The following is a 13,569-nucleotide window of genomic DNA, read 5'->3' as shown; positions in this document are numbered from 1 at the left end:
CACAGGAAAATGGTGGACATGCTATAAATGTCTGTCCTGCTCTTGGCTGCTGTAAAGAATATACACCTGGGCAGCCAAGAGGGTGGATATGGCTCCTCCCAATCACAAACCCTTCCTTCCCTGAAAAGGGCCCAGCTTTCGAATGGCGGATGTCTGCTGCCACTCTCTCAGAATACCCTGGAATTTGACCGCACGTGGAAGGAAAGGCAGGTTTCATTCTGGGAAGCAGGTTTTTCTTTGGAATTGGAACAGAGTCTGGAGTCCCTCCTGGTAAAATAGAGGGTCTTCTAAATCACCAGCCTTCAGTGACATCATCTTTGAAGGTTTAGGATGTGAACTGACAGCGCTAATTAGGCCTACAAGGCAAGGAACTAGTGAGAAAGGCAAAGAGATTAGCCTACCTGTGGCCTATTTGAATAGTTGCACTTGCGTATGACATGACATTACGGGCATTTAGCAGACGCTCTTATCGTATCCATTTACATTGCATCCATTTATACAGCTGGATATAGCCTATACTGATGCAATGCAGGTTAAGTACTATGGCAGTGTCCTACCTGGGAATCGAACCAATTCCTTACCCATTATACTACACTGCTGCCTATGACTGAGAAGTTGGTATTTTTCTAGGGGCCAGAGGCCCACTTGGGATGCTGCAGTTTGATCCTCACTTCCTGATTCTCCTGCCTTTAGATGAGGCTCTTCTTTTGAATCACTGAATCAGTGACAGACCGTGAGGCATAAGGAATTAATCTTTTTCTTAGGTTGCCAGTTCAAATACCAGGGAGAGCACTGCCCTGCACCCTGTGTTAGAAAAAGCAAATAAGCCCCCCGTAGGAGGATTTGTGGGTTTGGTGGGTGATAAAAGTGTCAGCCTCTTTAAGTAAAGGCAGGGTGACGGCAGGCTGGCGCCCACAGCAGGGGGGGTTATCAGATTTGGAGGTGTAAGTGTGCCGCTTCCACATGAGAGAAGCTGGCCCTACCGTTAAATACACCCCCCCTCTGCTGTAATGGACCAGACTGGACCGGATTAAACCAGATCAGACCGGACCGGGCCGGTAACAGCCGATCGGAAGAGGGACACTTGTCACTCGGGTGCAGGATTTCGACAGGCGTGCGGCGTTTGGGGAATTTGTGTTTTGCACTCCTGGCACTGCCCAGCGGAGGCTCGAACAGCAGCGGAATGCTTGCCGTTTAAAACGGGGACGGGCTTGCTCTCAGTTGCTGCGCAGCTCGTTTCAGACATGAATATGATTACTAGGCTGCCATTGGAATTTCATCTGTCTGCTTTAGTTATTGGCCCCTCCTCCCTGACACCACTCCCCCTCCTGAATTCCCCCTGTAAACTTCATAATGAATATGTGCATGGTGTCCTTTCGAGTCATACTCACAGTTTAAGTGAAAACTGATTACATTCTGGTGGGGTTTATTTTTTTTGACCATTAACAAGAAATTTACTAGGAAAAGGAGTCACTGGAGGAAGAGAAGAATCAGCTGTCCTGTCACAGCTGGTCAGCTCTTCCCTCTGTTACTCAGCTCTCAAATTGCTCGTTTAAGCTGCACATTTTGTCTTCTGAAAACCCTGCTAAGCGGTCGCTGTGTTTGGCTTTACTGAGGAGAACAAAGGACTGGAAAACAGATAAGACTACAAGGAGAGGCTTCTGAGTGCTCTGTGAAAGGGAAGCTGAGATGCCCCTATTTTTCCAGCTCCGCCAGGCTTATCTCTGCAAGGCCGTCACTGTCAACACTGTATCGTTCTGCATCACAAACTTGACATTGATGTATCCTTCCAACACATCAGGGGGCTCAGTGAAGTCTACCGACACAAATATACACACACACACACACACACACACGCACACACACATGCACACAATCACAGGCACACAAACAGATTCAAGCATGTATGCCCACATAGACATGGATGTAAGCACTTAACAAACAAATGTAAGTGCAAACAGACAATTCCATGAAATTCCTGCAGATTACTGACAATTTCAAAAAGAAAATCGCTTTTCAACAATATAAAGAGTTAAAGCATTTAAATATGTATTTGACCCAGGTCTAGCACACAAGCACATAAGCACACCAGCACACACACACACACACACACACACACACAGCAAGCGATGCAGCAAGGGGGAATTGCAGAGAAAAATGAGAAAAGCACACAGAGTGACAGAGACACAGCAAAAACAGAAAAATGACAAACACAGTGACAGAGACACAGTGAGTGAGAATCAGAAAAAGAAACACAAACGCACACACACACACACTCGTCCCAAGGCAGCTCGATTATTATTTTCTTCCCCCCTCCGCTCATCCCCTGACAGGCTCCAAACAGACGGGCACTCCAGCAGAAAAAAAAAAAAAGGAGTAGTGAGCAGTGGGTGGAGTCTCCCCTCCGTTACGTCCTATGAGGTGCAGGGTGTTGAAAAGGGGCGGGGCCAGGAGGGAGTGGACTGCCTCACGGCAGTCACATCTGAGCCCTTTCTCTGCAGCCGCGGCGTGCTGAGAGTCGGCTCTGCGGCGGCCTATTGTGTCGGGAAATTCAGTGTCTGCCGGCACCGAGAGGGGAGAACCGTCCGCACACGTGCCTGGCTTCTCCTACGAGCTGAAAGACAGAGGATACCTCAGGCCTGAAGCTGACCGCTGCTGGAGCCTCTGGACCGAGACGGAGACATTTTATTTAATTTTTTTTTTAAACCCGGTCAGGTTCATTACGGTCGGGGGAGATGTGAGCTCCGTTAGTCCGTCCTCTGCGCACAGGCTGCTGTATCGCTCCTCTGTCCTTCCTGCTCTAGAAAAGGAGGATTTTGAGTCGTCCGGGATGACCAAGTCTCTCACCTTGGCGTGAAAGGTACGTTCCCACAAAGGGCTTATTTTCATGTACAGCCGTACAGATACGAGAGCATCGCCTCTGAAAGATATTTTTCTGGTATCTCATTTTAAAGATCTTAAAGGGATTTTTGTGACCTGTGTGACATTCTTAGTCCCAAAATAATGACTCATTTGAGCTCCACAGGCAGCAGGACCAGATGTACTGATCTTATTCCTGCGGGGGGGCAGGCTTCGGTTGACCTGTGACCCCTGAGTGTGTGCCTGTTCCCCGGGGTGCGTGTTTACCATATGCCTTGATGTGCTTTGGGGGGGGTGCTTTGTGGAGGGTGTGACACCCCACCGTTTCGCGTGGCCAGTGAGAGAGAGCCAATCTGCAGGGCATTATCTCCTTACCCCGGTGCTTTCTGGCAGCGGAGTCTGATTAGGGAAGGCTGTCTCACCATTAGGAAAATGTAACCTGGAGAAATGTATGTGTGGGGAACCGCTCGCTGCCTGTGGCTGACCTCCCTACTGATATGCTATTTTTGAGCATGAGTACTGTCGATAGCCTATAACAGGGCTTCACTTGCAGGAGATTTTATCAGGCTTTCAAAATGTATTCATGGTTTCATTCCACTGTAGTTTGTGAAGAGTGAGAGAAGCAACACTCATAACATGCGATTGACTCAATGAGCGTGGAGTACATTCGCTTTTTGTTTTTCATTTTTATTTCTGTGGGACCAAATTGTGTTCAAATTGTGTACCAAAACCAGAAACACTGTTGTGCTTGTGCAGATTGTTCTGGGGGTGGGACAGCACAACTGTGCAGTGGAGAGACACTGTTAAACCTAGCCTATGTTACCGCTCTCTCTCTCCTCGTTTTTCCTCTTTTCTTTCTTTCCCTCTGTCTACTCCCCCCTAATCTACTTTCTTTCTCTGTCTCTAAATCTCTTTCTCGATAGGAAATGTTTTCAGACATATTTGTTGCGGGTTTTTAAAATAAGCCCCTTAGCGATGGTAAGTGATCATGTTTCATGCTGTTCTCGAGCACCAAGGTGCCCTGCTTTCTGCGATGCAGTTGTTTGGTAGATGAATAATGTAATGCATTGTAATCTATTATAGTATAAAGTAATGGAGACCAAAGTAATGGACTCAATGATCAGTCTCTGCTGACTTCGCCTGACTGCAAACCTAGCAGGGAGAGAAACAGAACAGCAGAAGTCATACCTCGGTTGGAACTGACCTCGGGTCATCTTCTTCACGTGCAGATAGAGGAGACTATGACCCGCCTACTGATCTGGGATCAGCCGTGGCACCCCCTCTCCTCACTCCCCTTCTCACTGGTTCTGCACATCGCTCTGCATGAATGTAGGCCATAACCATACCAGGAGCTCCACGGTCCAATGACAGTCTGCCCAAATACGGTCATCTTGACAGCCCTTCCCCAGTGCTGGGACAAACATTCTGGGGAGTGAGTTTGGGTATGGCGGAGAGCCTTTGGGCCATTAAAGGGTTTGGGGGTAGAGTGACAGCATGGCAGGGGTAAACAGTGAACAGGTGGAATGTAGTATTGTAAACTGATGTAAGATTGTATCCACAGATCATCACTAGCAGGAGAATACACAGACCTGTAAGATTATCTAATTGACAAGAAATGTGTATGTGGACGTATGCAAACATTAGCTCAAACTACTGCAGATGGTTCCCTCCTTCTCACACAACGAAGAAAAGGAGGAGACCCATCCCAGCTCTGGAAAAAAGCCAACACTATGCAGGGCTACTCAGAGGCCATTTTTCATTTAAGATTTACTATGTTTTCCAATCAGAAATTTCAAATCGGTGTGGTTTCCACACGAAGAATCTTATTCCACCCTACAGAAATCTCAAGCAGTATTTGGGTCAGGAGATTACTCTGATATACAGAGGCTGGTGGTGTCTGCTTTTAGCAAGTGTGATGGTCAATCAGCATTTTCCCTCTTGGGCCAGTGTTTTTGCAGTGGGCTGGGCCTTCTACCACTGTATACAAAGGGTTGGGGACTAGGGTTTCTGGTGTCAAGTAGGCTGCACCTCACGTTTTTATGATAATTAAAATGAAATCATTTTTCAAAAAACGCCAAGCGAGTGAAATGGTGAGCAGTGGAATAGTGACTGATTCAGTGGCATGTGGCGTGCCTGGGCGTCATCGCTAGCAGCAGCAAGAACTACACTTCCCAAGCCTACGTCCAGCGGGTGTTTCCATGGTAACGAGAGGGAAGGGTTTTTTTACCGGCTATGTCTCTGAGACGTTCAAGGAGTGCGTACAGTCAGGCCCCTCCGCTACCATATCATAGCGCAACGAAGCCTAAAGCTTGCAGGCATTAGCATCCCCGCGCCGAAACGCTAGTGGTCTCTCAGGCTGCAGGCGAAGTGGTGCAGGAAGCTGGCAGATGCTCCGCTGAGAATAAGGGAGCAGCACAGCCAGGCTGGGAGCGCAGAGCCACGCTAATTTATATTACGTTAGACAGCCTATACGCACGCCCACCTCGATGCTTTTCCTGGGTGTAATCTTTAAAGACGCATGGATTCACCTGAATTTAAAGCTCTGATTACGTGCGAGTAAAACTGCCAATCAGTGCATTTCAGCGATGTGCACTTTGGAGCCCGACAGCTGTGTGCATTGGTGCAGGCATTCCCGGTGAGCTGATATGGGGAGCTTGTGGAAAACCTGTGAAATATATGAGCAGAGTGGAAGTCCTTTTATGTTTTGCTGTGTTTCATCTTCAAACATTTTGTTACTCTGAATACACCCCTCCCCCTATGAAAAAATACCGGTATCCTCCCCCGACAATTTTATTACATGTCAGCTACCCCTCAGTGTCAGGATCCCCTCTCCCACTGTTACAGCGCTGAAGATTATTTGGAGCTGGTTTCTTGGTCACGTGGTCTGTTTTACGCGGAAAGCACAGTAGGTATTCATCATTTAGTAATAGGCTACTTGGTTTTTACGTTAATGAATGGACACCATCAGTGTAATTCATTAGGCCTAAGGCCACACTCTCCTTTCAGCCCAGCAATAGTCACTGCTTAATCCTAACCTTGCTGTTGGGTGTGTGAGCAGTGACCTGACAGCGTTATCCACTGGTAAAAAAAAGTGGAACTGCCTTACTTCACTAATCACCTGACAGGACTTAAAAGAGCACCTGGGACAGGTATGGTGCTTCAAGGAGCGCTCCAACGCCTTAGTCAGGGTCACACTTTCTGAAGTTTTCTGAGTTCTTTGAACGTGGGCGGTTAAATGTTTTTTTGTTTTTTTTAAACCCTGATTGCGTGTCATGGACACTGTCACGGTTTTGAGAGCGTAGGCTGTACCGCCGGCGGATCTTGCCGGTTCCGGTCACCAAACCCGGCTCCCCGACACGGGCCGCGGCCTTACTGCTGCGGTACGCGTTTCCCGGTTCAAACTGGAATCTTTGCGACGGGCATTCGTGGCTACAGCTACGCCCCGACGACTTCGATAGCCTATTTCGCAAAAAAGCCGAAAGATCGCCGGGCTTTGTTTCGCGGTAAAAAGCTCAGGTTAAATGTTTCGCTCGAGCGTTTAGTCACGGGTCATTGACTTGGCGTGTGCTTGCAGAGTTTCCCCGGGGATGTTTTTTTGCAGGTACCGAAAGTTCTTTTTTTCCAGGAAGCTAAGAATGAAATTTTGAGGTCACGGCAGATAAACAAGTTAAATCAAAACTGAAAAATGGGTAGGTTCTCTGCCTCGGGTGGCTTTCCGATATTTATGCTGCACTGCCGAAAGAATCTTGAAGCATTTTGGGAGCTCGCTCAGCATTATTTGTGGAGGAAGTTTGCCTTTATGAAAGCTGAGAGGCTTCCACTGCACCAATGACACTCAGCTTTAAAAAAAAAAAAAGCCTTCAAAACATGTATTAAAGCATTCATCTTTGTAAGCATTAAAAATAAACTTATTGTGGGCATGGGAGGTTGTTGCATGGAGTTTCAAGTTTTATGTTACTCGTAGGTTACTCATAACTATGCGTACTCATTCGGCATATTCATAAGTGCCGTTGATTATTGCAAATGACTTGCAAATGTCAATTATTTGGTATAATAAAAACAAGCTTAATTGAAGCCCATCTGGCATCATACATTTTGGTAATATTTTAGAGCATATTCAGCGCTGTGTAAATCTTTCAACACTCTTTTGGGTTTTTGCATTCACTTTGAATCCTGGTGAGATCTTCCATGTATTATTAATTATCTCTTTGGAAAATGAACTCGTAGTATCAAACGGAAAAATTCGCTTTGGACTAATTTCGTCCTCCATTTACCCGTTCATCGCCCAATTAAAAGCGAGTTGCTAAAACTCTTAATCGCTCCACGCGTTCAGCCGTTGTCTCTCCGGTTGTGAAGCGACGGCACAGCTGTATGACTAACATCGTGGAGAGGTGTGTGCTCTGTTAGAACTAAGAGCCCAGGAGATTGTAATTAACCGGCTGCAGTCATTAAGCCACTTTATCATTTACTGCATTGTGGTTTCCCAGGACACGGGCGCAGCTCCACTGATGAAGTTTTGCGTTTCAGTGCGTAGTTATTTAGGCTATTTATTTAGTTAATTAGTTAGGCTTAATGGTTAGTTAGTTAGTGTTAAGGGTTAGTTAATTAGTTAGGGTTAAGGGTTAGTTAGTTGGTGTTAAGTGTTAGTTAATTAGTTAGGGTTAAGGGTTAGTTAGTTAGGGTTAAGGGTTAGTTAATTAGTTAGGCATAATGGTTGGTTAGTTGGCACAGTTGTCCACTCATTGTGCAGAGCAACTTCTCGGATCTCCTCAGAACTGTGATGACGTGTTGACTCTTAACGGAGGGCCTCGTTGGAAGGAACGGCATTTCACAAGTCTTAAAAACGAGAGACGGGGCCAGGGAAGGAGGAAGATGAGTGACGCAGAGGGAAGGGAGGTGGGCGTGTGGAAATGTTATGGCTCCTTTGATGTGTGAACCACCCCCACCCCCACCCCCACCCCACCCCACCGAACTCTTCAGCTCCCCCTCATTTTTACCCCCCCCTGGTGAGTCAGACCGGCCGGCAGTGATGAAGGGGCGCGCGCGTCACCCCTTCTGTTCCGCCACGTGAGCCCGAAACGTGAGCGCCCGTCCGCGGCCTCCTCCCGCTTTCCCGGGGCGAAAGGTCGCCGGCGGGTCAGTCCTCCGCGGAGCTCGCGCTCGTACGCCCGTCCGAGTCCGACGGCGGGAAAGAGCGGACGGGTCGGACGGTGAGGGGGGGGATCGACGCCGTGGTGTTTGGCGGTTAGGGGATTAGAGGCGTGGGATAGTCTCCGGCCTGTTCACCCCTGGGCGTGGAGGAGGAGGTTGAGTCACAGGTGAACGCGACTGTCGGACGGACCTTCGAGTGGAACAAGCCGTTCCCACAGCCTGAATAATCCCACACACACACACTCTGTCTGGCTCTCTTGTCTGAGTCTGTCGCTCGCTCCCTCTGCAAAGGCCCCGGCACCCAACGATTAACAGTAATGAGGATAAAACTGCCGTGAGCTCTCTTTTTATTGAAACCATTTTTTATTGTTTCTCCTAAATAACGTCAACAAGCTTTTCCCAGCCGGACTTCACGGCATTAAAGGATTTGACCAGACGTCCACGTGGTTTAGCACGTGTTTTCCCGGACCTGGGAATGGATTCGACAGCGGAGAGGAGAAGGAGGTGAAGAAAATATTGCAGATTTCCAAGGGGCTGCAGTTCATCCGTGTGATGAGGGTTCCTCTCCCGTCGCTGACTTCACCCTGGGGGTGAAAGTTCAACTCCAGGACGGCAAACAGACCACGGGGGCCCCGAACTATCACCTCCCTCGACTACTCACTCTTGGCTCACCACGTCTGGGGTGTGATTGCATTTAAATCGCACATTTGTCTTCAGATTCCGAAGGGAAGTGCCACGATGTGAAGTGCTGCCTTGTGCATTTAGACTAAAAATGAGTGAAAGCGCCAATGAAGTTAGTGTGATGTGCACCACCATTTTCTTGCAGGTCATCAGGGTCAGATTGTGTTTGCTTGTTAAAGGTGGAGAAGAAGTAGGAGGGGCCTTCAGCCCAGAAGGTGGAGCCCCAAACCCCCCCCCCCCCCCATTGCAGTAATGTGTTGTTCGCTCCCAGTACTTTTCGTCGCATTAACTGCATTATGCAAGATCTGCCATGCTCAATGCATGTTTATATGCCCCAAAAAGCCTGCACAGGTTCACTTAAAGTATTCAGTAAGACTTAAAAAGTAGTTTTATGTGTGTTGATCAGTAAATAAATAGGTCTGTGTATTTTCTAAGCCCATCATCTCAAAGTGGAAACACGTGCCGGTGCCATACAGTATCGGGTAGTTTTGGGTAGTATTTGAGCCAGTTGCTTTGAGGTTGATATGCCTTTTTGCTGGACCATTTCATTCACTGTTTAAAAAAAAGAAAGAAGAGAAATACCTACCAGAATTGTTTTCTCAGTGCTAAAGTGACTTTTACGCTCTTGGGTCTGTGCTTTACATGTTTTACAGTAGGTAGGCATGTTTTTCTTGGCTAGTTCAGACCAGTGGAATGTAGAAGTTGTATTTCATGCCAAGACACACTGCTAGATCAATGAGAATCTAAAAAGAAATATACTCCTCTAGGTTTGATAAAAAGTATATTTATGTTAATGGAATTTGTTCCCTTGACCCTACACATCTGAGTAAAAACGTGTATCGAAGTAGGCCATTGGGGTATCGGAGTGCACATTGTTGTATGTCTTGGCAAAGGCATACACCATCTCTGTATGCAAATTGTAGACTGTTAAACGTGGAATAGTTGCTAGGGTGCTATAGGCCTGAATGTTAGTATTCCTTCTTGTGAGCAATTTCCTTGTCTTTTCCTGCTGTGTTGAAGTACCTGTATATTATTAGGGAAATGGCTGCAAAATGTATGTGTAAATGATTTAAAACTTTATTTAAGCTCATTATAAAATAATATGACCAACCATTGTTATTAAAATAACCACATAACCTAGATCTTCCACCCACCTAAGTGTTTTTGTGATTTCATGTAATGTGGTCACGCATGAGGAGTATCAGGGTCAGAGCAAACAGTGACCGGGTCAGTGTATGGCATGTGGGGTCACGACCCGCAGAGTGGTCGTTCCCCAGCTGGTCGTTCCCTGACACAGTGGGCTCCCGGGCTCTCTGCGGCCCCTGGACATGCCCCCCCCCCCCCCCCCCCCCCCGCCATAGTGCTGTTACATCCACACCATTGACTGAAGAAGACGGTCAAAACAATGTAAGAGCGTCAGTCAAACCTCTTGGACACTGTCCAACACATCTCCCCCAGAGAGGCTCCCAGAAGGCTGTTGCATGCGTCAAACAAACTGGTTCAGACATCTTGTTTCTTGTTTTTTGTTGTTTATACCTTTTCAGAAGTAACTAAACTCGAAAGTGAGCTGAGAAGCTCTCTGTCATAGAGAGTGCTGGGATTAATTGTAACAGCAAGTATTCATTACCGCCAATAGAGCATTCGCAGACCACCTGAAACCCTGTCCGTTGCACACCTGGCTTCAGAATATCGGTTTTGGAAAGTTACAAAAATTGTTGGACGCAATGTCTGCTCCTTTCCGACACTGTTCTTCTTCAGAGCGACATGCGCACACAGAGGTTGGCCGCCATCCTGAGCAGGCTGCAGTGGGGGAAAAGACTGTGATAAATTAGAACTGTGTTTGCTACTGTAAGCGAAACCAACGATTGCACCTCTATGAGGCATAACGCCATATTACTGTGTTTGGCGCACAGAGAGGAGGGAGAGAGATGGAGCGAAAAGGAGGTCAAGGAAAAGTGTGAGAGCGCATGTTTTTTCATGGTTTTTTTTTTTTTTTTTTTTTTGGTACTGCAGTACAGCTTATTTCTGACCGCTCCCTCAGCTTAAACAGCACCGCCGCGGTCGTAAAGGTCAGCCAACGTTAGCCGCAATCAGACCTGGAAGGTGAGCTTGCAGCAAGAGAGCAGCGTCTGACTGTGTTTCGTGAATTGGATAAATCTGCATGTGATGCATCCTTCCCTCAGTAATTCGATTGGGCAGTTCACTGAAACCGATGGATACTTGGTAGGATATAACTCAGCTCTATTCCTCCAAGTCTGGTTGCTTTCAAATATTGTTGAGGAGAGGAAATTTATGGAGGGACAGAGAGGCCATCTGTGGGTGTCATAGGAGTGAAGTGTCCTTAAGCTTGGCTAGCTGCACTTTAACTGCATTTACAATGAGACGGCTACATTCCTGGAAGGCCTGGGACAGCTAGGGTATGCCTAAATGCCTCCCACCTGATGTTTGATTCTGGGCACCTGTGTTTTTTTATAAACTGGTGATGAATGGATTATGTATGGCCATTCAAATAGCATAAATCGTATAGATTATGTCTGATAAGGTCACTGGTTTTCAGTAATTTATTGTTAATATGGTTTTGTTGGCTTTTACATTATTGAAAGTTCATGGTTTATAGGGTTTAAGAGCAGAAAGTGGGTCCCTTGGGGTCAAAATGGTGGAGTGGAGACAGTGAAGATGGTAAGGGGCAGCTGGGAATTCCTAGACAGTAGTGGCAGACATTCGTGGGGCGGGGGGCTGGGGGGTGGCGGAGTTAAAAGCTTGACTTGGCTCCTGCAGTGTAGCGTTGAAAATGTAAAAAGTCATACCATACCAACCCCAGCTGCCCCAGGGAGGTCAGACTCATCTGCTCACCACTCCCCTTTCATCCTCCTATAAAAACTTCTGGCTTTTATTTTTTTTCTGTTCTCTTATTGCCTTGCGGTTCATATCCAATTTCCTAGTCTCTTGGGGATTCAGGTACCCAGTCTATGGGCCTTCAGTCGGGGGAACCAGTGACCTGTGGCCCCAGGCTTTGCTTTCGCCTGTTCCCTGTCAATCACTCAAAATTGCACAGGTGTGTCATTAGTCACAAGTGCAGTTACATTGTGTAGTCATTTCTTGATAAGTGCACATTTTAATTGCTGTGGTGACATTTTGAACATAACAGGACAGGTCAAATGTGGTTTGGAACGGGACTGTGTGTATACTGTGTGATTGAAACAGCCGCTTGCTGGTATCCAATACGCAACTATGGGGCGATGATTGTTCATTTGTTTTATCTGAAAGATAAATGCTAACTGTCCCCAACCATAGACCCTGAAGTGTCTTTGAGTCATTTTTTGTCCTTACTTTTCATAGTTATGTTGGGACCGAACAAACCATAGTCAAAGCACTAGCAAATTACACAACAGGTATTGCCTTGAACAATCCTGGAAGCAACAGAGGGAACTTTGGTCATCTGACTAATATGAATAATTTTTGACTCCCTCCAGTTTCACGGACCGCACGTGCCTGTGTTTTTGTTTTTTCGGCAGATGTTCTGTTTGAGCCTGAACACAAATATGTCAACTATGCGGGAACCGAAGGTGCCGAGTGGTCCAGTGTGTTTACCCAGCATGCATCGCTGTGGGACGCGACCTCGGTCTCAGAGGGGGGGGGGGAGATCGTGGCTGTTTGGCCCCTATCACGCACACCCGTTCCGGCCCTCTCTGTGTTTGGGATGTTATCTGTTCGCGTGCTGGAGATTTTTTTCCCCCCCCCCCCCCCCCTCGTGGCTCTTTGAGAGACCGTATGGGGTGAGCCTAAAGCTCGGGTGTGGCGGTTTCTTCCAGCAAAACACTCCTGCGGAACACATCTCGAACTGGGTACCAGCTGGCAAGAAAACACGTTTCAGCCATTCAAAATTCAGGCTATAGGGTAAATACTGTAATAATTTAATTTGTAAATATCTACTTTAAATAACTTTGAAATACGCTGAGTGTGAATGCTTTTGACTCCAGATCTCTTGCTTACTTCTGTGCACAACTTAACGCAGTATAGTTTCATTTAATAGATAATTGTGTCTCTGATAATATGCGCTAAGATCGACACCCTGTTTAACTTTTTAACCTATTTAACACACGATTTGTCACCCTGTTTCAGTCCACATCCGATTTCAGCACAATTTGGAGATTGGAAGTTGGACGTTTCCGGAATTGTTACATTTCCTCTGGAGTAGATGGTCTTTCGGGTCCTTCTCAGTGAACAATCATTGATGGATGCTGCTGTCTGTTAACCAGGCCTGCATTTCGTCTAATGCAGAGTAATTTTCAAAGCCGGTGCTTTCTGGCTCCAGTGATTCGCGCAGTACAGCGTTTTTTTAGGGAGGCCTATTACACACAGACCTGGCACACCACAGGTCTTTGCGTAATATCCAGCACTGTGCCGAACCCATTGTGTAGGCCTCAAAGCCTGAACGTAGCCGCTGTAGACATCTGATCCACGCTTCTCATTAATTTTTTACGGAAGTGGCCGCTTCCGATGGCCTGCGTGACGTAGGCCGTCCTGCCGACAGCCTGTCTCAAATGCCCGACTGCTGGCATCACACCGCACTGGCCCCCTGTTTCCTGACCCAGCAAGTCATTATTCATCATTTGTTGTTTATTCATCCGGGGGAAAACATTAAAGCGTTCACATTTCCTGCGCGGAATACAGATAAAGCAAGTTCTGTACAATACGGCGTTTATCATACGCTACCTTAAAAGGCAACGCGGAGCCATCTTATCTAGCTAAAACAAAACCCTGAATGTAGGCTCTCCAGCGCGATGAATCACAAGCATAACCCAATCATTGGCTCTTAGCTCAGCTGCAGAAATAGCGGGCTGGTGTGCTGCCTGCCTTAATATCGGCTGTACTTCG

At 47.0% G+C, this 13,569-nt stretch overlaps 1 protein-coding gene across 4 annotated transcripts in view; it reads left to right on the top strand.

The window, feature by feature from the left end:
- The window catches only part of LOC118229932 (disheveled-associated activator of morphogenesis 1-like), a 63,572-nt gene that overhangs the window by 13,636 nt on the left and 36,367 nt on the right, over positions 1 to 13,569 (top strand). Inside the window, exon 1 of one of the 4 annotated variants that reach the window (XM_035422480.1) lies at positions 2,487 to 2,860. The exons of the other annotated variants lie outside the window; for them this stretch is intronic. The gene's annotated coding sequence lies outside the window, so the exon portion shown is untranslated. Of the gene's footprint in view, positions 1 to 2,486; positions 2,861 to 13,569 lie in introns of those variants that run through there. 4 annotated transcript variants of the gene reach the window in all.

The sequence above is a fragment of the Anguilla anguilla genome, chromosome 6, assembly GCF_013347855.1.
Source record: "Anguilla anguilla isolate fAngAng1 chromosome 6, fAngAng1.pri, whole genome shotgun sequence".
NCBI lineage: Eukaryota > Metazoa > Chordata > Actinopteri > Anguilliformes > Anguillidae > Anguilla > Anguilla anguilla.
The sequence above is the reverse complement of the archived record's forward strand: the minus strand, read 5'-3'. Positions and strand labels throughout refer to the sequence as shown.